The following is a 22,433-nucleotide window of genomic DNA, read 5'->3' on the forward strand; positions in this document are numbered from 1 at the left end:
CGCGGACACGGGGAGAACGTGCAGACCTCGCACAGTCACCTGATCTCGCACAGACAGTCACCCAAGCCGGGAATCGAACCCGGGTCCCTGACGCTGTGAGGCAGCAGTGCTAACCACTGTGCTACTGCGCTGAACCTTGTGATTCAGAGGCAAGTGTGCTACAAGGAAGAACTCCCCTGCCCCTTTTCAAAATGGTGCCGTGAATGTTTCATGTTGACTCGAATGACCAGGTGAGGTTTGAACGACACCTCCAACTGTGCTGCACTCTCTCAATACTGTGCTGAAATGCCAGCCCAACGTTTTGTGTTCTGGTCTCCGGAGTGGGAGCTGAACCAGTAGTTTTCTGCCTCAGGGCCACAACAGAATGTAATAGATTATCCTTTAGATGTAGCATGGGCAGAACAACAAATTTCTCAGACTAGACTTTCATCAGTGTTGCATGTAGCCACGGTGGTGAGGTTCCCCTGTCCCCACCCTGGTGGGACCAAATTCTACTTCCAGTCCCTGACTTTAAAACATCTCACGGACTTCAAAGAAGCGTATACAAACTCCACACCCCGGATGTTTTCTTTTGGCTGTTTATTTATTTTCCTATCAGCTAGAGGAAATCAAAGTGTTTATTATTAGTAAGAGCCTGGTGAAGACTTTCCTATTCTGAACTCCCTTAAATTGGAAGAAAGCCAGAAAGCGAAGGGTTCGCCAACTCTCGGCATCTTTCCTAGTTCTGGATGCTGATATTGGTGCCTCAGTGTGGTTCACCCAAAAAAATCAGTACCAGCTGGAATTTGTAATTTAAGATATTCCACAAAGTGCCAACAGTGAATTGGGTTCTCTGTTCACTGGCTTGGGCACAGACACTCCATTGTCCCATTGAGGTCGGTGGGCCGATTTAAATTTTGCTGAGTTGAAATGAACTAAATTGGCATCTTCCCAGGGTTCAAGTATTTCTTTGCCAAATTGTAAATAGTTATCAAGTTATCCATTGCATTTTTTGATTATGGGTCAAAGAGATGGGGTGGGATTTTACAGCGAGAAATTCACACCCGAGATCAGTGGACCTTCGCATGGCCTACCCTTGCCCGCTACAATTCCCGTAGCGGGCGGGACAGGAAAATTCCTCCCATGAAGCGGCTACATTTATGGTCCTCCGATTCTAGAAGTAAAACAATCTGAGTGAGAATTTTTTTAATTAATTCGTTGGACATGGGCGTCGCTGGGTGGCCAGCATTTATAACCCATCCCTAGTTGCCCGAGGGCAGTTGAGAGTCAGCCATATTGCTGTGGCTCTGGAGTCACATGTAAGCCAGACCAGGTAAGGATGGCAGATTTCCTTCCCTAAAGGACATTAGTGAACCAGATGGGTTTTTCTGACAATTGACAATGGTTTCATGGTCATCAGTAGATTCATAATTTCAGATATTTTCCATTGAATTCAAATTCCACCATCTGCAATGGTGGGATTCGAACCCACGTCCACAGACCATTAACTAGGTTTCATGGTGGCACAGTGGTTAGCACTGCTGCCTCACAGCACCAGGGACCCAGGTTCGATTCCCGGCTTGGGTCACTGTCTGTGTGGAGTTTGCACATTCTCCCTGTGTCTGCATGGGTTTCCTCCGGGTGCTCCGGTTTCCTCCCACAGTCTGAAAGACATGCTGGTTAGGTGCATTGACCCGAACAGGCGCCGGAGTGTGGCGACGAGGGGAATTTCACAGTAACTTCATTGCAGTGTTAATGTAAGCCTTACTTGTGTCTAATAAATAAACTTTAACTTTGGATAGAGGGTGGAATTTTATGGCTTCGTTTGTCCTGAAACTGTAAAATTCTGCCCAAGGTCACCGGACCTTTCTATGGTCCGCCCCTCGCCTGCTCCGATTCCCGTGGCAGGCGGGACGGTAAAACTCCAGCCGAATAGTCTAGCAATAATACCACTGGGCCATCGCCTCCCCCAAATGTTCAGCAAATTAAAACATCGATTACTTACACCTTGAGATTTGGCTTGAAAGCTTTGGCTAATGGTGTGCAAGTTGCTTCCCTCTCTCCGTGATTTTAAAGCTAGCTACTGGGAGGGCTCAATAAAAACACTTTCCTCTATCAGCAGACTTCAGGATATCCAGCAAGTCTATTCTGTGGGGTGCTGCTGGCTACACATCGGGAGCTGACAGCATTAGCATCCCATTAAATAGAATATAAAAGCAGTTTAAATTAGACTAGTCATTTCCCCGTTCCGAACCTGCGGTATAAAACTGCACCTCGTTTGGAACTAATTGCTACAATCCCACATTTAAAAAAGACCCAGGTATGACTCGGGTGTACAAAACATCAAACTGTTCCTGGGTCAGAGGGAAAGGTGCAAGAATTAAATCCCACTCCTCGACACTGACGTCCCAATGACTTTGATGAAAATATTTTTTTTAAATGAAAGAGGGTCCAAGTTTTCAGACTAATTGTTGTACAGTTAAATCCTGAAAATGAGTCGGCCAAGAAATATTTTGCTTGAGTCAGGATTTTTGTTAACCACAGGTAGAATAGACAGTTTGGTAATCTCTGTACCAGAGCTCTTAATCATCAAATCTAAACAAAGTCAGAGGAAAACACTTAGCAGACTCGCCTGCTGTCTCTGAGTGGAATGTGGGAGTAAATGGGCCTGATTTACTATGCTGAGCAGCTAGACATCTGGGGAACACAGAATGCTTGAATAAGCATCTTAAATGTTTTTTAGTTTTACTCCCTCAGCTCATGTGATGGTGACATGGCATGAGTGAGCCACACAGGTCTCTAGGCCCTGGGTTTCATTGTCCAGCCTTGTGTCGCATTAGCCGATCTCCCAGGGCACAATTTGGGTAACGACAATTTTGTCTCTGTTCCCAAGTTGGAGAGGGAGAAAAATCAAACTGCTTTACTGTTTCTGATTGTCCTCAAGGACTGAGCTGAACTCTGATCTTCACCATTGTTGGAAAGGTTGCCAACGACATGGGCATTAACCCTATGACTGTGCGGCCAAATTCCCCTCCAACTCGATTTTCAAATTTGCTGATGACACCACCGTAGTGGGTCGGATCTCAAACAATGACAAGATGGAGTACAGGAAAGAGATAGAGAATCTGGTGAACTGGTGTGACGACAATAATCTCTCCCTCAATGTCAACAAAATGAATGAAATGGTCATCGACTTCAGAAAGCGTAGGGGAGAACATGCCCCTGTCTACATCAACGGGATGAAGTAGAAACGGTTGAGAGCTTCAAGTTTTAAGTTTCTCAGAAGACTAAGGACATTTGGCATGTTAGCTATGACTCTCATCAACTTTTACAGGTGCACCATAGGAAGCATTCTTTCTGGTTGTATCACAACTTGGTATGGCTCCTGTACTGCTCTTGGGCGGCACGGTAGCACAGTGGTTAGCACTGCTGCTTCACAGCTCCAGAGACCTGGGTTCGATTCCCGACTTGGGTCACTGTCTGTGTGGAGTTTGCACATTCTCCTCATGTTTGCGTGGGTTTTCTCCAGTTGCTCCGGTTTCCTCCCACAGTCCAAAGGTGTGTGGGTTAGGTTGATTGGCCATGCTAAAATTGCCCCTTAGTGTCCTGGGATGCGTAGACTAGAGGGATTGGCGGGTAAAATATGTAGGGATATGGGGGTAGGGCCTGGGGGGGATTGTGGTCAGTGCAGACTCGATGGGGCGAATGGCCTCTTTCTGTACTGTAGGGTTTCTATGATTTCTATGACCACAAGAAACTACAAAGGGTCATGAATGAAGCCCAGTCCATCATACAAACCAGCCTCCCATCCATTGACTCTGTCTACACTTCCTGCTGCCTTGGAAAAGCAGCCAGCATAATCAAGGATCCCATGCACCCCAGACATTCTCTCTTCCACCTTCTTCCGTCGGGAAAAAGATGCAGAAGTCTGAGGTTATATACCAACCGCCTCAAGAACAGCTTCTGCCCTGCTGCTGTCCGACTTTTGAATGGACTTACCTCGCAATAAGTTGATCTTCCTCAACACCCTAGCTATGACTGCAACACTACATTCTGCACTCTCTTGTTTCCTTCTCTATGAATGGTATGCTTTGTCTGTATAGCACGCAAGAAACAATACTTTTCACTGTATGTTAATATATGTGACAATAATAAATCAAATCCAATCAACTCAAATCCAATCAAAGGTGCCTGAGGGTTCTGCTGGATTGTGCACCGCAGATAAATAATGGGCAGGTAATTGGTCTCCAGATTGCCCGGGATAGTGTGTTGGAATTTCCTCTTCATCCTCTGGGCCTGTGGGAAGTCATTCCAACCAAGACCAGAAATATACACCTTGTGGAACTGCCAATAAGATCTTATATCCTGCGTCCTGTATTTACGCCAGTTTATCCTATTCCATTTATTCCAATGTAACAGTCACAAGAGAAACTGGACAGAATGCATTTGAGTGAGGAAACATACATGGTTCAGGAACTTTACCTTCCAACTTGGGCATAACTTCATCTGACTGTATTTGGGAATTTCCAGCATATCCCAAATTTGGGAGCTTCCAGGTTCTGTGGTGGTTTTTGATAATTGCTCCTTAAAGGGCAACACAGCAGGAAAAAGTAATCTGGCTTGGGGGTCAATTGGAACTGAGAGTGGGCAGTCACCCCCAGGGGTGGAGTCCTCTCTTAGGCAGCAGACATGTAGAAGACACGTAGGGACTGGGGCAACCATGTGGGCTGCTGGACTCTGTAGAGTTTTCCTTATTAATGAATACTTTTGTGTTTCTAATGAAGTCCGTGAACAAAGATCATTCCAGGTTCCATTACCAACTCCGAGCCATACGGCTAGAAAAGATCCCAGGTTTCACACCTAGCTGAGTCAGCGGAGTTACTTCCATAACTAGAGCAGTGGGAAGGATGCCAAAACTGGTTATAGTGCCCTTGGTTAAGGAAGAGAAAATTGGCTTGGGTTATCCATCTTTGGCACAGTGGTTAGCACTGCTGCCTCACAGCGCCAGGGACTCGAGTTCAATTCCGGCCTCAGGTCACTGTCTGTGTGGCGTTCTCCCCATGTCTGCATGCGTTTCCTCCGGGTGCTCCGGTTTCCTCCCACAGCCCAAAGATGTGCGGATTAGGTTGATTGGTCATGCTAAATTGCCCCTATTGTCAGGGGGATTAGCTAGGGTAAACATGTGAGGTTACAGGAATAAGACCTGGGTGCGATGGTGGCCGTTATGGACTCAATGGGCCGAATGGCCTCCTTCTGTACTGTAGGGATTCTATGATTCTTTGTCCAATTAACCCTGCTATAGTGGCACAAGTGCGAATACAAGGAAAGGAGAGAATCATAGAATCCCTACAGTACAGAAGGAGGCCATTCAGCCCATGGAGTCTGCATCAACTCTCCAACAGAGCATCTTACCCAGGCAGAGGATTGGATATGACTGTGTGAAGATATCTATTGTATTTGAATAGCTTACCACACTCATCAGCTAGGTTTATTGAGAACCACTGGTCACATGCATGAGATATCCAGGGGTCATTGCCACTTGAGGAATCCTCAGAAGGAGAGGGGAGGTAATTTGAAGAAAAGCATCAACCATTTTGATTTTTGAGCCCATTTGAAATTACTTGTGTTGGTTGATTGGCTGTAGCATGATTACAGGAACAGGGTGGATGTTACTGTAGAAATGATGGGAATGCAAGCTCGCACAGGTAATACTTTGAAACTGAATATTGGGCAAAGTTAATATCATTATATTCAGCTCTTTTCATATTTTTTTTTCTGTAATAAGTCTGCGGAGGCAGAATTCCACTCACCAAAATCCCTTTATTTACAATTCCAACAGCAGTACACAGAGTGCTATCAGTCAGCAGGCTACCTTCCGGAGCGCCAGAGGAACTGACACTCCTGGGCGGCACGGTCGCACAGTGGTTAGCACTGCTGCTTCACAGCTCCAGGGACCTGGGTTCGATTCCCGGCTTGGGTCACTGTCTGTGTGGAGTTTGCACATTCTCCTCGTGTCTGCGTGGGTTTCCTCTGGGTGCTCCGGTTTCCTCCCACAGTCCAAAGATGTGCGGGTTAGGTTGATTGGCCATGCTAAAATTGCCCCTTAGTTTCCTGGGATGCATAGATTAGCGGGTAAAATATGTAGGGATATGGGGGTAGGGCCTGGGTGGGATTGTGGTCGGTGCAGACTCGATGGGCCGAATGGCCTTTTTCTGTACTGTAGGGTTTCTATGATTTCCTGGTTAAATACAAGGAAAAGACTCCCTGATTGGACCATCAATTGACTCTTTAATCATGGAGTTCATACTCCAATAGGCCAACCTCTCGCCTTTCGCACCCGTTGGGCACCGCAGGGGCTGGGGTGCATTATAGACCCCGATAATCACATTATGATTTGATGTTTTAAGTTTCCTTTGTACTTCTGTTCGGGCTGTTCCCCCTCCTTTTGGGGAGCTGCCCCTTTTACTTTATCCCTGAGTTAATTTGAGTTGGTTTATCTGGTTTGCCCTAAAAGAGGAATAGGCCAACTTCAATGGCCTGATTAAGTCATTACACTTTCGAAACATGAAGAACTACAGTTCCACACCTGGTGGTAGGTACAGTATGTTTGATTTGATTCAATTTATTATTTAATTTATTATTGTCACATCAGCATAGAATCCCTACCGTGCAGAAGAAGGCCTTTCGGCCCATCGAGTCTGCACTGACTCAGGTCCTATTACTGTAACTCCACATATATACCCTGGTAATCCCCCTGACACTCGGGTGAATTTAGCATCGCCAATCAACCTAACCCGCACATCTTTGGACTGTGGGAGGGAACCGGAGCACCCGGAGGAAATCCATGCAGGTACGGGGAGAATGTGCAAACTCCACACAGACCGTGACCCAACACTGGAATTGAACCCGGGTCCCTGGTGCTGTGAGGCAGCAGTGCTAACCACTGTGCCACCATGCCACCTCATGAATTAGTATACAGTGAAAAGTATTGTTTCTTGTGCACTATACAGACCAAGCATACATAGGGAAGGAAAGGAGAGAGTGCAGGATGTAGTGTCACAGTCATAGCTAGGGTGTAGAGAAAGATCATATGTTAGCCCAGACAGTCAGAGTTAGCAACGTCACCATGTTGAACCTGACCAGCAAACCTGATTTAGTGCTTACTCGACATCCAAACTCAAACCAAAAGTGCTCCCCGACCTCCTGTGGGTGCATTTCTTTGGGTGCCTGTTGCAAAAAACAGTGTCCACCTTCAATCATCTACCAGGTTCTGACCTCTGAATTCCTATGCCTGAATTATGAAGCACATGGAAAACATGTTTAGTCCAATATTTACTAACCTGCTTGAAATTGGCCAGAATCGACCCTGTTTTCCACTGTTTATGTTAAATCCTTTGTTGTTTGTTCTGGACAAGAACTGAAAATATTTCTCATTAACATTTCACAAGGTTTTTCAGGGAACACAACACTGCTCCAGACCTTTGGCTGATAGAAAAAAATTCCATGTGGTCAAATATTGATAAATCCTTCTGGTTAATATTACAAGTGGAGGAGACATTAGTACCATGCCCTGCCTAGGTAGCAATAACTTAAGTGGAATTAGTGACTTTGATGTAAGTGAGACGAAAGACCTCAAAACTAATAAATCACTAAGGTAGATAATATTTGTCACAGAATATTAACAGGAGACGGAGACTTCTGAAATTTTATTGGCTATCATGAGGCAGTCACTGAACAGGTTACATTCTGCTCATAGATTTCTAATAGATTTTAAAATAATGAAATTGGTTTTCAGGAATAAATCTGAGGATAATAGCTTAAAGTTTATTTATTAGTGTCACAAGTAGGCTTACACCCTATCCCTCCACACAGTATCTGTCTATAAATCCACCCTTTAACATGCTCAGTTAAACATACACTCTCCCTAACATTCTTCCTTTTTTATTAGTGTCACATGTAGGCTTACATTAACACTGCAATGGAGTTACTGTGAAAATCCCCTAGTCGCCACACTCCAGCACCTGCTCGGGTACACTGAGGGAGAATTTAGCATGGTCAATTCACCTAACCAGCACATCTTTCGGACTGTGGGAGGAAACCGGAGCAGACACAGGGAGAATGTGCAGACTCCAAACAGACAGTGAATCAAGACGGGAATCAAACCCAGGTCCCGGGCGCTGTGAGGCAGCAGTGCTAACCAATGTGTCGCCGTACCGCCCATATATGTACGGTCATGAATATTTCTTTAATTCATTCATGGGACATGGGCGCCGCTGGCTGGCCAGCATTTATTGCCCATCTCTCGTTGCCCTTGAACTGAGTGGCTTGCTAGACCATTTCACAGGGCAATTGAGAGTCAACCACATTGCTGTGGTTGGCCAGATCGGGTAAAGATGGCAGATTTCCTTCCCTAAAGGACACTAGTGAACGAGATGGATTTTTCCAACAATCAACAATGGTTTCTTGTTCATCAGTAGATTTTTTATTCCAGATTTTTAAAAATTGAGTTCAAATTCCACCACCTGCCATGGTGGGATTCGAACACAGGTACCCAGAACATTAGCTGAGTTTCCTGATTAATAGTCTAGCAATAATACCACTAGGCCATCACCTCCTCTGATAAGCTGCCGCACATAAAGTAATACATTAGCTTGGATAGAGAACTGGCTCACCAACAGAAAGCAGTCAGGGTAAATGGCTCTTTTCCCGGTTGGCAAGATGGGGTGCCACAGAGTTCGGTCCTCAGGCCCCAACTATTTACAATCTATATTGGTGACTTAGATGCAGGATAGAGACTGGGATTCTTCAAAAACAAAGTGCTCAATGGGCAGGGAAACAGATTTTCACGCCCTGTTTTTGGGCGTACTTACCTGAATGAATCTCCAACACTTTGTGCATCTCAGAGCACCTCAGTGGGATTCATGCCAGTAAGGGAGGGTGGAGGGGTGTGGGACCTCATACCACTGGAGAGGCCAGAATCTGCCTGCTGAGTGGGCCACTGCACATGCGCTGATCTGCCAGTGGGGAAATGCACATTTTACTCCTCCCCCCATCACCAGTCTTCCAATCACTGGCCTCCCCCTTCTGATCATTGGCCTCCTGACATCCCCACACCCCCCAATTCGCTGGCCTTCCCAATCACCCTCCCCCGATCACTGGCCTACTGGACCCCCCTGGGCCAGCCCTGATCTCCTCCCGGATGGCCAGCCTCCCTCACTCCCTTCCCCACCGATCCCATTGCAGAGTAGCAGTGGGTCCCCCACCCACCATTGATCACTCCCTCAGTAGGCTCCACCCTCCTATATGCCTTGCCCACCTTTGGCCCCAGCCCCTTGGCACTGCTCAGTGCCTGGTGGGCAGTGCCAGGGTGCTGGGCTGGAGACTATTCTCCCGGGCCCACTAATCATATTGAAATAGCAATTAGATCGAAATCGGCTTGGGGCTGAGTATGTGGAAAATAAAGGGCCTGGGAGACTCACGATTGGCCAGACGCTGTTCGCAAGTCCCACTAGAGGCTGATGTTTCCTGGCCCGCTGTACTCTCAAGCAGCCAGAGGGCAAGAGAATCCCAGCCAGAATGCACGATGGCCAAATTGAAGATGACACTAAAATAGATGGGAAAGCAAGTTACAATGAGGAAATAAAAAAATTATAATTGGATGTGGGTAGATTAAGTGAGTGGGCCAAAATTTGGCAGCTGTTATTTAACATGGATAAGTGTGAGATTATCCATTTTAATTGGAGGAATAAAAAGGCCACTTATTATCTAAATGGAGAGAAACTTCAAATGCTTCAGTGCAGAGGGATCTGGGTGTCCTTGTGCATGAATCGCAGAGAGTTAGTATGCAAGTGCAGCAGGTAAGAAGGAAGACAAATGGAATTTTGGCATTCATTGCTAATGGAATAGAATATAAAAGTACAGAAATGCTGTTGCAACCTTATGGGGTACTGGTGAGACTGCATCTGGAGTACTGTGCACGGGCTTGGTCCCCTTACTTGAGGATGGACGTAAATGTATTAGAGGTGTTTCAGAGAAGGTTCACTAGATTGTGGAATCAGATGTCACCATTGGGAGGGCCGATCGAGAATTCAGGCACAAGGCCAAGACCATTTTCCTTTTAAGGGCAATATTTATTAGGTCATAACACCCAAATTCTCCAAAAAAAGGTCCCAAGCTGAGAGTGGAACTCTATGCCCCACAAAGCTGAAGATAACATTTGCTTCTATCTCTAATGACAAACGTAACAGAGCTTAAAGTTCTGATGTAGGGTTTATCCTTCCATGAGCATTATGTGCAGACTTTTCCAAACCTCCAGCCTTACAAATCAAACCAAACAAACCAGCAATTAGAAAATAAATGAGGAAATAAAATGAAGTCATCTCAATTCCATGGACAGGCTTGAGTGGGCTAATAGGTCCCTGGTGGCTCACTGGCAATAATTCATCATCCTGGGGGTTACCAATGACCAGAAATTGAACTGGACCAGCTATATAAATTCTGTGATTACAACAGCAGGCCAGAGGCTGGCAATTTTGTGCCGAGTAACTCACCTCTCGACTCCCCAATGTCTGTCCACCATCAACAAGGCACAAATGAGAAATGTGATTTATGTGCTCTCTCCACTTGCCTGGATGAGTGCTGCTCCAACAACATTCAAAAAACTCAACACCACCCAGGATGGGATTGACACCCCATTCACCACCTTAAACATTCAATCACTCCACCACCAATGCACAGTGGCAGCTGTGTGTACCATATGGGTGGCATGGTGGCACAGTGGTTAGCACCGCTGCCTCACAGCGCCAGGGACCCGGGTTCGATTCCCGGCTTGGGTCACTGTCTGTGTGGAGTTTGCACGTTCTCCCTGTGTCTGCATGGGTTTCCTCCGGGTGCTCCGGTTTCCTCCCGCAGTCGGAAAGATGTGCGGGTTAGGTTGATTGGCCATGCTGAATTGACTCTAGTGTCAGGGGGATTAGCAGGGTAAATAAGAGGGGTGGCGAGAATAAGGCCTGGGTGGAATTGTGGCCGGTGCAGATTCTATGGGTCGAATGGCCTCCTTCTGCACTATAATTCTATGATCTACAAAACGCACTGCAGGAACTCACCAGGGCTCTTTTGACAGCATCTTCCAAACCTGCAATCTTTACCACCTAGAATGTCAAGGGCAGGAGATGCATGCAAACACCGCCAACATCTGCAGGTTGCCCTCCAAGGCACTCACAATCATGATTTCGAACAATAATTGCCATTCTTTCACTATCACTAACCCTTTTAAAAGGTTTGCAGTCACGCAAGTGGCCACAGCTGTGGCCAGGTAGCTGGTTCCTGGCATACAGGCCCCCTGGTCCAAAGCCCAGTGGCTGCCTGGGGATAGTTAACATGCTGCCAAGGCTGCAGGGCACCATTTCAACTGGCCCCTGATCTATGGCCTTATTTGGCGTTTTAGCTTAACAAGCTATCCGCGAATTGCTGAAAGGCAGCCTTTCCAACCCTATCTGTTTCCCGCAAGTGTTCTGGGAACGGGTTGATGCCAGGTAGCTGGCATGCCACCTAGCAGCGTGCAATCATGTGCCTGCCCACCTCTGTTGTTGCCGTTATATCGGAGTGAAAAAACCTACTTGATAATTCTGTTCAGCAACTGTATTCTTCTCGGGTAGAGTTATTTGCTGTGTTTCTTTTCCCTAAATATTGTGTGTAACAGTTTGAAGCTTGACAAATGTTTGTTTATTGGTCAATAAATATTTTTCCCCAAGAAGCAAGTTCATGTTGCTGCAACACTCTAACCTCTGATCACACTCGTGTCCACAGTGACAAGATAAGGATGTCTGCTCGAACGTTACCCCAAATAAAACTAACCTCCATAGAAATAGAGTCATAGAAACCCTCATAGAAATCCATTCGGCCCATCGAGTCTGCACCGACTACAATCCCACCCAGGCCCTACCCCAATATCCCTACATATTTTACCCACTAATCCACGCATCCCAGGACACTAAGGGGCAATTTTAGCATGGCCAATCAACCTAACCCGCACATCTTTGAACTGTGGGAGGAAACCGGAGCACCCGGAGGAAACTCACGCAGACACGAGGAGAATGTGCAAACTCCACACAGACAGTGACCCAAGCCGGGAATCGAACCCAGGTCCCTGGAGCTGTGAAGCAGCAGTGCTAACCACTGTGTTACCGTGCCGCCCTTTTGAGAGTCATAGAGAGTCATAGAGATTTACAACATGGAAACAGGCCCTTCGGTCCAACTTGTCCATGCCGCCCTTTTTTTTAACCACTATGCTAGTCCCAATTGCCCGCATTTGGCCCAAAATGCATCACCTCGCATTTATCTAAATTAAACTCCATCTGCGATTCGTCAGCCCACCGGCCCAATCCTTAATGTTTCTTTGGGATACAACCCATCATTCAATTGGGATACAGTTGGGATACAGCCCATCATTCAATTGGATCCCATAACCACCTTGCCTGGGCTTGCACAGGCATACCAATGCCAATGGGCTGGCCTGAAAATCCAGGATGCCAGTATTCCAAATGCTGGGTGTGCCTGAACCTCTCCCTGTTCCCTTTTACATTGCCTTGAAAAGGAGCCAGCATCAGCTTTGCCCTTTACAACACCCCACAGGACCCCAGGCTCAACGCTGGGACACGGGGAGCTGAATTTTCACCACGGGACAGGTGAGATAGAAGCGAGGGATTGATTCAGAGTTCTCAAGGCAACCATCATTGAGGCAGCTGGTTGCCCTGTGGGAGAAATTGGCTGATTGTGAAAAGCCTTCCACAGCACCGGAGGGAAGTGAGATGTGAGAGGAAAGCTGGGCACACCCAGGACAGGACTTCTCCTTGCTTCATCACTGCCCACTTGGACTTAACGTGGGATGCCATCTTCATGAGTGAGAGGAGTAAGGTCCTCTTCTGGAGAGAAGCCATCAGCTCACTGAGTGGCTCACGGAAGTGTGTTCTTATTGTCCTTGAATTCTGTCTAGCTCTACTTGCATGATGTAAATTATGACACGTTAAGTCAGACATTTGGGACTCCTTTGATTGCTACTGTGGCAGGAAAAGTGATATGAGATGGCTGGAAGAGGTAACAGGATCCTCCAACATGAGGGCAAAACCTCTGGGCTGATGTGTGTCCTTGATTGGCAGTAGGTGGCGGGATGTTCCAGGCTGTATTTGCCATGTGTGTGTTAACGCAGGTTCCTGAGACTCGCTCGTGTGTCATGCTCCTCAAACTGGGTCAGTTGGAACGCTCTGGAATCAGGAGATCCCGAACATGAAAGGCATCTTCACAGGCTCTTTGTACCCCAAAGCGTGTCCTGTCCTGCAGCATGGGCACCCCTCTCCAGTCAGTGTCACCTCCCTTTGCCTCCAATTCCTGTCCCTCTCTTACCTCCGGCCGATCCCCTGATGATCTGTCTCCTACCAGGTTACCAATTTCCACAAGCAGCCCAGACTTTTTGTTAGGGAGAGCACAGCAGAGTACCACAGTGACCAAGAGCAGAGCATGGGAACACTGGAGGGCACATCTGACCAATCCAGGTACTCGTGATGTGGAGATGCCGGTGTTGGACTGGGGTAAGCACAGTAAGAAGTCTCACAACACCAGGTTAAAGTCCAACAGGTTTATTTGGTAGCACGAGCTTTCAGAGCTGAGTGATGAAGGGGCAGCGCTCCAAAAGCTCGTGCTACCAAATAATCCTGTTGGACTTTAACCTGGTGTTGTGAGACTTCTTACAATCCAGGTACTGGAACTACAGCGGCCTGACGGCCTGCTCAATGACTGTTTTTGATTTGATTTGATTTATTATTGTCACATGTATTGGTATACAGTGAAAAGTATTGTTTCTTGCATGCTATACAGACAAAACATACCGTTCATAGAGAAGGAAAGGAGAGACTGTAGAATGTAGTGTTACAGTCAAAGCTTGGGTGTAGAGAAAGATCAACTGAATGCGAGGTAGGTGCATTCAAAACTCTAATGGCAGCAGAGAAGAAGCTGTTCTTGAGTCAGTTGGTACGTGACCTTAGAGCTTTGTATCTTTTTCCCATCAGAAGAAGGTGGAAGAGAGAATATCCAGGATCCTTAATTAAGGTCCTTAATTATGCTGGCTGCTTTTCCGAGGCAGCGGGAAGTGTAGACAGTGTCAATGGATGAGAGGCTGGTTTGCGCGATGGACTGGGCTACGTTCACAACCTAGATTGTCCTCTATGTTGCCCGAGAGAGCAGGCGACATTGGCTGTATCACCTCTGTGCCCTTCTCTGGGACTTCCGGATAGGGTTGACAATGGGTATGCCTTCACCCATCAAATCCATTCATGAGCTTCGGTATAGGGAGGGAGGATGGTGTGACTCCGGGAGGATTAAGGAGTCCTGGTTTCTGCAAAGAGAGCAAGCACACACATGGGGAAAACTCTGGTGATCGCAGATGAATTGGACGTTGATGGATTTCACTGACCAGTCACTGGGTGTCCTGATTTCCATTTGTCTGCAATTGATGATGCCCTGGACATGGGGGAAGCCAAAAAGCAAAGGAGCCCCCTACCCTCTGTCTCTGCGGGGCTGTGGGTATTGTTCATTGACTGTACTGTCCAGCTCCGGCAAAGAGGGCATCATTGACCTATCAACACAGTGGTTTGTTGCCTTTTGCAAGGTTCCACCGAAGTGTGCAGCCGCCTCCACAGCTGCTGTCCGACCTGCTGAGATTATCTTTTTTGGTTTCAGATTCCTGCATCTGCAGTAATTTGCTGTGCACGGTGGCACAGTGGATAGCACTGCTGCCTCACAGCGCCAAGGATCCGGGTTCGATTCCACGCTCAGGTGACTGTCTGTGTGGAGTTTGCACATTCTCCCCGTCTCTGCGTGGGTTTCCTCCGGGTGCTCCGGTTTCCTCCCACACTCCAAAGATGTGCGGGTTAGGTTGATTGGCCATGCTAAATTGCCCCTGACTGCCAGTGAGATTAGCCGAGTAAATGCATGCTGTTACGGGGAAAGGGCCTGGGTGGGATTGTTATTGGTGGAGGTAAGATGGGCCGAATGGCTTCTTTCTGCACTGTAGGGATTCTATGATCTGTAGCTGATCCTTGGATGAAACTAGCCATAGTGACTCTGATGGTGATTAACTGGGAATAGTGAGCACTATGATCAGGTGTGAGGGCTTTGGTAGCAAGGACACAGACGTCTGTGGTTATCTATCTGGAGAGCTGCAGTCACCCACAGCATCGGGTCTCAGTCATCTCCAGGTAGCTCTGTCTTTGGCAGTAGATCCCATGCTGAGGGTTTAGCTCTCTTTATCTTCATGCCATTCTTCCCTCCGTGTGTCTTCTTGCTTCTCGAGGTTCCGCCCTTCCAGCGAAGGGTGCCACCTCTCATCGAGATGGGGCTCAAAATCTGACTACTGATCTCCCATCACCTGTTGGAACATTCCTTCTGGACAAGTAGCTGCCCTGTATCCTTGCCCCCGGCTAGTGGGGGCTGACCACACTGCTCAAAGCCTGGATGCTGCGATCCCACTCTCCCTGCCACCTGGCACCAGCACTAAGGAAATCTCCTTCTCAAATACTGAGCTCCCCTTTTGCCTCTTTGACCCTCTTATGGTGTCACAGTGCCAGGGACCCGGGTTCGATTCCCAGCTTGGGTCACTGTCTGTGTGGAGTTTGCACATTCTCCTCGTGTCTGCGTGGGTTTCCTTCAGGTGCTCCGGTTTCCTCCCACAGTCCGAAAGACATGCTGGTTAGGTGCATTGACTCGAACAGGCGCCAGACTGTGCGACAAGGGAATTTCACAGTAACTTCATTGCATTGTTAATGTAAGCCTTACTTGTGACTAATAAATAAACTTTATGGAGCTGGGATGATTCGCTGCAACAGTTTTGACTGGTCCCCCACTCTGTACCCGTCTCCCATCAGGTAGTCAGTAATCCATGCATCCCGGTAGCAAATCAAACCTCTCCCTCTAACAAACACTTAATGAGCTGTTTAATTACTTGAATTGGCTTCAAGCAGGTTGGAGAGGGATCATTGACTTACCCTCCTCAGTCTGCATGCACCATGCCTGAAGAAAAGAAAGTACAAGCTTCCAAGAAGGGCGCTAAGAAAGCCCAGAAGATGCTGCCAATGAAGAGCAGCAAGAAGAGGAGGAGGTCCAAGAAGGAGAGTGGCTCCATCTACAAAGTGATGAAGCAGGTTCACCCCGACACCAGCATCTCCTCCAAAGCCATCATCATGAACTCCTTTGTCAATAACGTCTTTGAGCGTAATCCGGGTGATGGAATGAATAGAATAGAATGGAACAGAATCCCTACAATGCAGAAGGAGGCCATTCGGCCCATCGGGTCTGCACCGACCACAATCAGACCCAGGCCCTATCCCCATAACCCCATGCATTTACCCTAGCTAGTCCTCCTGACACCATGGGGCAATTTAGCATGGCCAATCCACCTAACCCGCACATCTTTCGGATTGTGGGAGGAAACTGGAACACCCGGAGGAAACCCATGCAGACACAGGGGAACCGCAAGGTCAGTGACCCAAGCCGGGAATCGAACCTGGGTCCCTGGCGCAGTGAGGCAGGAGTGCTAATCACTGTGCCACCATGCCCACCTTCCTGTCTGGCCCATTACAACAGAATACAGATCATCAGCTCCCAGGAGATCCAGACCAATGAGTGCTGGCCTTGCCACTGAGGCCCACACGCAGAAATTAAATGCACTTTGTAAGTTTACCATGGCGGCACGGTGGCACTGTGGTTAGCACAGCTGCCTCACAGTGCCAGGGACTTGGGTTCAATACCAGCCTTGGATGACTGTCTGTGTGGAGTTTGCACATTTTCCCCGTATCTGTGTGGGTTTCCTCCGGGTGCTCTGGTTTCCTCCCACGCTCCAAAGATGTGCAGGTTAGATGGATTGGCTATGCTTAATTGTCCCTTAGTGTCCAAAGATGTGTAGGTTAGGTGGATTAGCCATGGCAAGTAGATGGGGTTACGGGGATAGGGTGGGGAAGAGGGCCTGGGTGATATATTCCATCAGAGAGATGGTGCAGACTTGATGGGCCAAATGGCCTCCATTTGCACTGTAGGGATTCTAAGGCAGTTCCCACAATGAAGGAGCAATTCTCCCCACTGCAGGTAGACCCCACTCCCTGGCTGACCCCCTCCCCCACCCCCCCACATGCCCCTCACCAATCATGGCCTCTCTCCTGCCCCCATCGAAACCCATGCAGAGTGGCAGCAGGACCTGCGGGGTGGCACAGTGGTTAGCACTGCTGCTTCACAGCTCCAGGGACCTGGGTTCGATTCCCGGCTGTGTGGAGTTTGCACATTCTCCTCGTGTCTGCGTGGGTTTCCTCCGGGTGCTCCGGTTTCCTCCCACAGTCCAAAGATGTGCGGGTTAGGTTGATTGGCCATGCTAAAATTGACCCTAGTGTCCTGAGATGCGTAGGTTAGAGGGATGAGCGGGTAAATGGATATGGGAGTAGGGCCTGGGTGGGATTGTGGTCGGTGCAGACTTGATGGGCCGAATGGCCTGTTTCTGCACTGTAGGGTTTCTATGATTTATATGATTTCTATGACCTCCCACCCCCACTGGTGCCCCCTAAGCACCTCTCCCACCAGACCCCATCCCTTTGCCACTGCCCCATGCCCGATTATAATGACAGTAAAAATAGATGTAACGGACTTACGTGGTGTTCCCGACGGTTTCCAGCACGGATATGATGGCGCCGGAAATCCGGCACTGGGAGATGCGCTTGAGACGGGAATGCAAGCGCAAATCCCATGAATGCTCGGAATTGAGATTCTCTCACCACACTGCGCTAGAAAACTAGCGTGGCAGGGTGGGAGAACCGCCCCCTAAATGTGGAGAAAATAATTAATAATAGATTTGACCAAAACCATGATAGTTGGAAATTAAGGACTTGTAAATAGGAAGTACTTTCAGGTTTTGGGCATTTTAACTAATGTGTGACTAACTAATTTAATTAATACTACATGACCAGTGTTTGTCCTGAGGTTGATCAGAAGGTAATTTTGGTTAATGAGTGAAGTTTGCAGATTGGCAGTAAATTTGCGGCACAGATGGATAGACTCAGCATGAAGCAAGTGCCTTCTTCTTTTTACACACATTTTTCATATTTTAAAGAGTGACACCTGAAATAAGATTGATTAATGCAATTTTCCCCAACTTTATCTGGGGTCATTGAAAAACATTGGGGTCATTCTAAAATGGCTCAGTTTATCCAGCACATCCCATTACAAATGCAATAAATATTACAATCTACTTTCAAAATCACCTCAGCAGCACAGCCTCTGGAGGGAGTAGGGTTACAACGCACCTGCACTAATGATCCTTTAACACTTTTCAATGAGCCAATTAATTGGGACAAATGTGGAAATGTGTATTAATGCAGCTGGAGAGGGCAAAATATTTGTACAAAATGGCTCAGCGTCAAGTTTGGAAAAGAAACGTTTTCGCCACACTGTCCTCCATTCACTTATGTCGCTGATTTTGAGAAAGACAGAAAGGTACATACAAGGATTTGATGTCGAGGAGGCTGGAGTGCAGGTGGCACAGTGGTTAGCACTGCTGCATCACAGCGCCAGGGACCCAGGTTCAATTCCCGGCCTCGGGTGACTGTCTGAGTGGAGTTTGCACGTTCTCCTCTGTGTCTTGGTGGGTTTCCTCCGGGTCCTCTGCTTTCCTCCCACAATCCAAAGGTGTGCAGGTTAGGTGGATTGGCCATGCTAAATTGCCCCTTAGTGTCAGGGGGACTAGCTAGGTTAAGTGCATGGGGCTATGGGGATAGGGCCTGGGTGGGACTGTGGTCAGTGCAGACTCGATGGGCCAAATGGCCTCCTTCTGCACTGTAGGATTCTATAGGCATTGCCTATTTTTGGGAAGGCCCATGACATTAGCTGAAGGATCCTGGGGAAAGCCCAGTTAATGTGGAACCCTGAAAAAGAAAAGGGGGGAGGAGGAGGGGCGGGCTGCTGAGATCCACCCCCCCCCATATTTGCTGCTAGCCTCCCAACTGCATTCTGCACCTAATGACCTCCACCCACAACTGCCCACCCTACCACCACTCACCCATGCCAAGGCCCTTTGGCAATCCTGGGCCTTCCGTGGGTGTCATACCAGCAGCAATCACAATCTCCCCAATGGCACTGCCAGGCAATGAAGGGCGCCCAGCCTCTAATTGGCCAGCAGCTCTTAGCAGATGGGACAATCACCCCCAGGGTCCTTAATCCTATGGAAGGGTCGCAGCTGTCCAGTTAAGTGCCTGGTTGGCACTTCGACAGGCATTGCTCAACAAGAGGTGATGAGGGGTTCTTGCAAGCTCTCTCATTGGCTGGCAAGACCACTATTTCCTCCTTAAATTCAATCAATAAGATTAGAGCGATAGACAGATGATATATATATTATTTATTCATGGGACATGGGCATCGCGTGCTAGGCCAACATTTATTGCCCATCCCTAGTTGCCCTTAAGAAGCTGGTGGTGAGCTGCCTTCTTGAAGTGCTGGTACCACTGTCTCGCTCGGCCATTTCTGAGGGCAGTTAAGAGTCAACCACATTGCTGTGGCTCTGGAGTCACATGTAGGCCAGGCCAGGTAAGGATAGCAAATTTCCTTCCCTAATGGACATTAGTGAATGGATGGGGTTTTCTGATAATTGACAATGGTTTCATGGTCATCAGTAGCTTCATAATTCCAGATATTTTTAATTAAATGCAATTCCACCACCTGCCTCGACAGGATTTGAACCCAGGTCTCCAGAGCATTAGCTGAGTTTTTGGATTAATAGTCTGATGATAATACCATTAGAACGTCAACCCCCCATATTGAGAGATATCTTTGGGTGATTATGAAATTGAATGAGGTGTGGTAAAGGGTAAGATTGCGGCTGGCAAAGGTGAGAGCTCTCAACGAAAGAAACCACTTTAGACCTTCAATTGTAGTCTGAGAATGAAGAAAGGAAATGTGGAAACGTTGTGGACATTTCGGGGTTTGGGGAGAATTGTCCTGTGCGTCTGGCCTCCAGATTCAAGTTTATTTCCTCTGACTGTAACTGGGAGTGTTGTCTGGAGACTGCCATCCTGCCCAGCTCCAATTCCATCGAGTGGGTTGGTGTGAGATGGTGCCTTCACACCCGTTGTGTTCGAGGGTGAGTCAGTACGTTTGTTGCCTGTTGTGTAGCTGAGCCACACAGAATCATAGAACTTGCAGTTTTTCTTTCCATGGCCTATACTCAATTGGTTAACCTTGGTGAAGGGGCCAGAGTGGAGCATTAACACTGGCACTAGTGACATTGGATAAGAGGGGGGCCTGAGATCAGACAGGATTCTCACTATTGGTTAATACGTGGTGACTCTCGTGATAAAACTCACAATACAGATGTCCAGTGAAGAGAGAAGGGTAGAGCGTGATGGCCACTATAGAGGAAGTGCCTGCCAATGCTCACTGTCGATATTGGAAGAATGAACGTCCCAGAGCACTTCTGCGACTCATAGGGCCACTCTGGGGCACCCGTCACTACCTTTGAGAGAAGAGGGGAAGAGAGGGAGGTGAGGCTGGAAAGGTACGTGAAGCTGTGTGGGAAAGCATCGAGGAAAACCAAGCAATTCTTCTGCAGCAGAGCAACAAGAGGACCAGTCACATCCAGGTTGCCTCTTTGTGGTTGCCTGCACAGCAACATCAGCAGGGAGATGGGAGGTGGTCTCTCAGCCTATTGACAGGGGAAGATGCATACGACTGGGGAATCACAGGAAACGAAACTAGGAAGAATCATTGAATCCATCATAGAATCCCTACAGTGCAGGAGGAGGCCATTCGGCCCATCGAGTCTGCACCAACTCTCCGACACAGCATCTTACGCAGGCCCTATCCCCATAACGCCACGTATTTACCCCATTAATCTACACATCTTTGGACACGAAGAGGCAATTTAGCATGGCCAATCAACCTAACCTGCACATCTTTGGACTGTGGGAGGAAACCGGAATGCCCAGGAGAAACCTAAGCAGACACGGGCAGAATGTGCAAACTCTATACTGACAGGGGGAGCTTACAACAAAAAAACAAATAATTAGCCAGAGGGCAAGGATTAATGTGTGCATTTCTCACTAAGCTAATTAGCAACACTTTTCACAAAAAGATGCAATCCTATGATAGGCTAAGCAAATAAATAATTCATATCACTATAAAAAAATTCTTGCCTCTTACAAACCTCAGTACAAACGGTCCAGACGTCATCTAAATAACAATGCCGTATATTTCTTTATGTAAAATTTTTATTGAGCATCAGTCACATCACAAACATCATACTTTGTGATTTTTTAAATCTCTGAAAAGAATTGAGGAAGGAACTGTTATCTTCTGTTGCATTTTTCTGACCTTGGGATACCCTAGAGAGCATAAGAGCATCCGCCCATAGACTGAAACTTCAAGTGACAACAATAATTAGCCTCTAATTGACCTCAACACTTATTCAGACCTCTTCCCTTGTCCCCGGGGAATAATTTATCAATGACCTTAAAGGGACGAACCAGGTTAGAAACTAAACAATTGTGACTATTCTCCAGATCCCAGACTGCCAATAAGCAATGCCACGAGAGATCAGTGTGTATTCTAAATAAATGGTGTGTGGGCATTGTTTTAAGTTTATTTATTAGTGTCACAAGTAGGCTTACATTAACACTGCAATGAAGTTACTGTGAAAATCCCCTAGTCGCCACACTCTAGCACCTGTTTGGGTGCACTGAGGGAGAATTTAGCATGGTCAATGCACCTAACCAGCACGTCTTTCGGACTGTGGGAGGAAACCGGAGCACCCGGGGGAAACCCATGCAGACACAGGAAGAACGTGCAGACTCTGCACAGACAGTGGCCCAAGCGGAGAATCGAACCTAGGTCACTGGCAATGTGAGGCAGCAGTGCTAACCACTGTGCCATCGTGCTGCCTAACTATAATGGAAATAATTGCATCTGTACTTCAGATGACAATGAATCCTTTGAGCTTTCCTCTAAGTTTATGATGTCCCCTGAATCCTTCAATGGAATTATTTACTTGTGAACCTTCTCTTGTGAGAGTATGCTGTTTCATAAACACTGTCAGTTCTATGGTGCCTCACCTAAATAGCCCTTTATCATGTCAAAGTCGAGACAGTGAATTTTGGCAGCCTATTTTGTCATGGAGAGTATAATAGTCCAAGCCAGGCCCCCTTGTCTTCACTCTAGGTCCTCTACTTCCAAACAAGCCCCATCAGCTATTACTCAGTATAAATCTGCAGTTTATTGGCTTGTCATTTCCTATCCCCTAGTCCAGAATCCAGCTCCAGCAGTTGGGAAAATAACTCAAAATGGACAGGTAATTGAGTTAGGGGCCCTCTTATTTCCTGGAGCAAAGTGATCCAAATACCCAGGTAGCATGTTGCCCATTGGACAAACAGGAC

This window comes from Mustelus asterias, chromosome 11, assembly GCF_964213995.1.
Source record: "Mustelus asterias chromosome 11, sMusAst1.hap1.1, whole genome shotgun sequence".
Classification (NCBI taxonomy): Eukaryota; Metazoa; Chordata; class Chondrichthyes; order Carcharhiniformes; family Triakidae; genus Mustelus; species Mustelus asterias.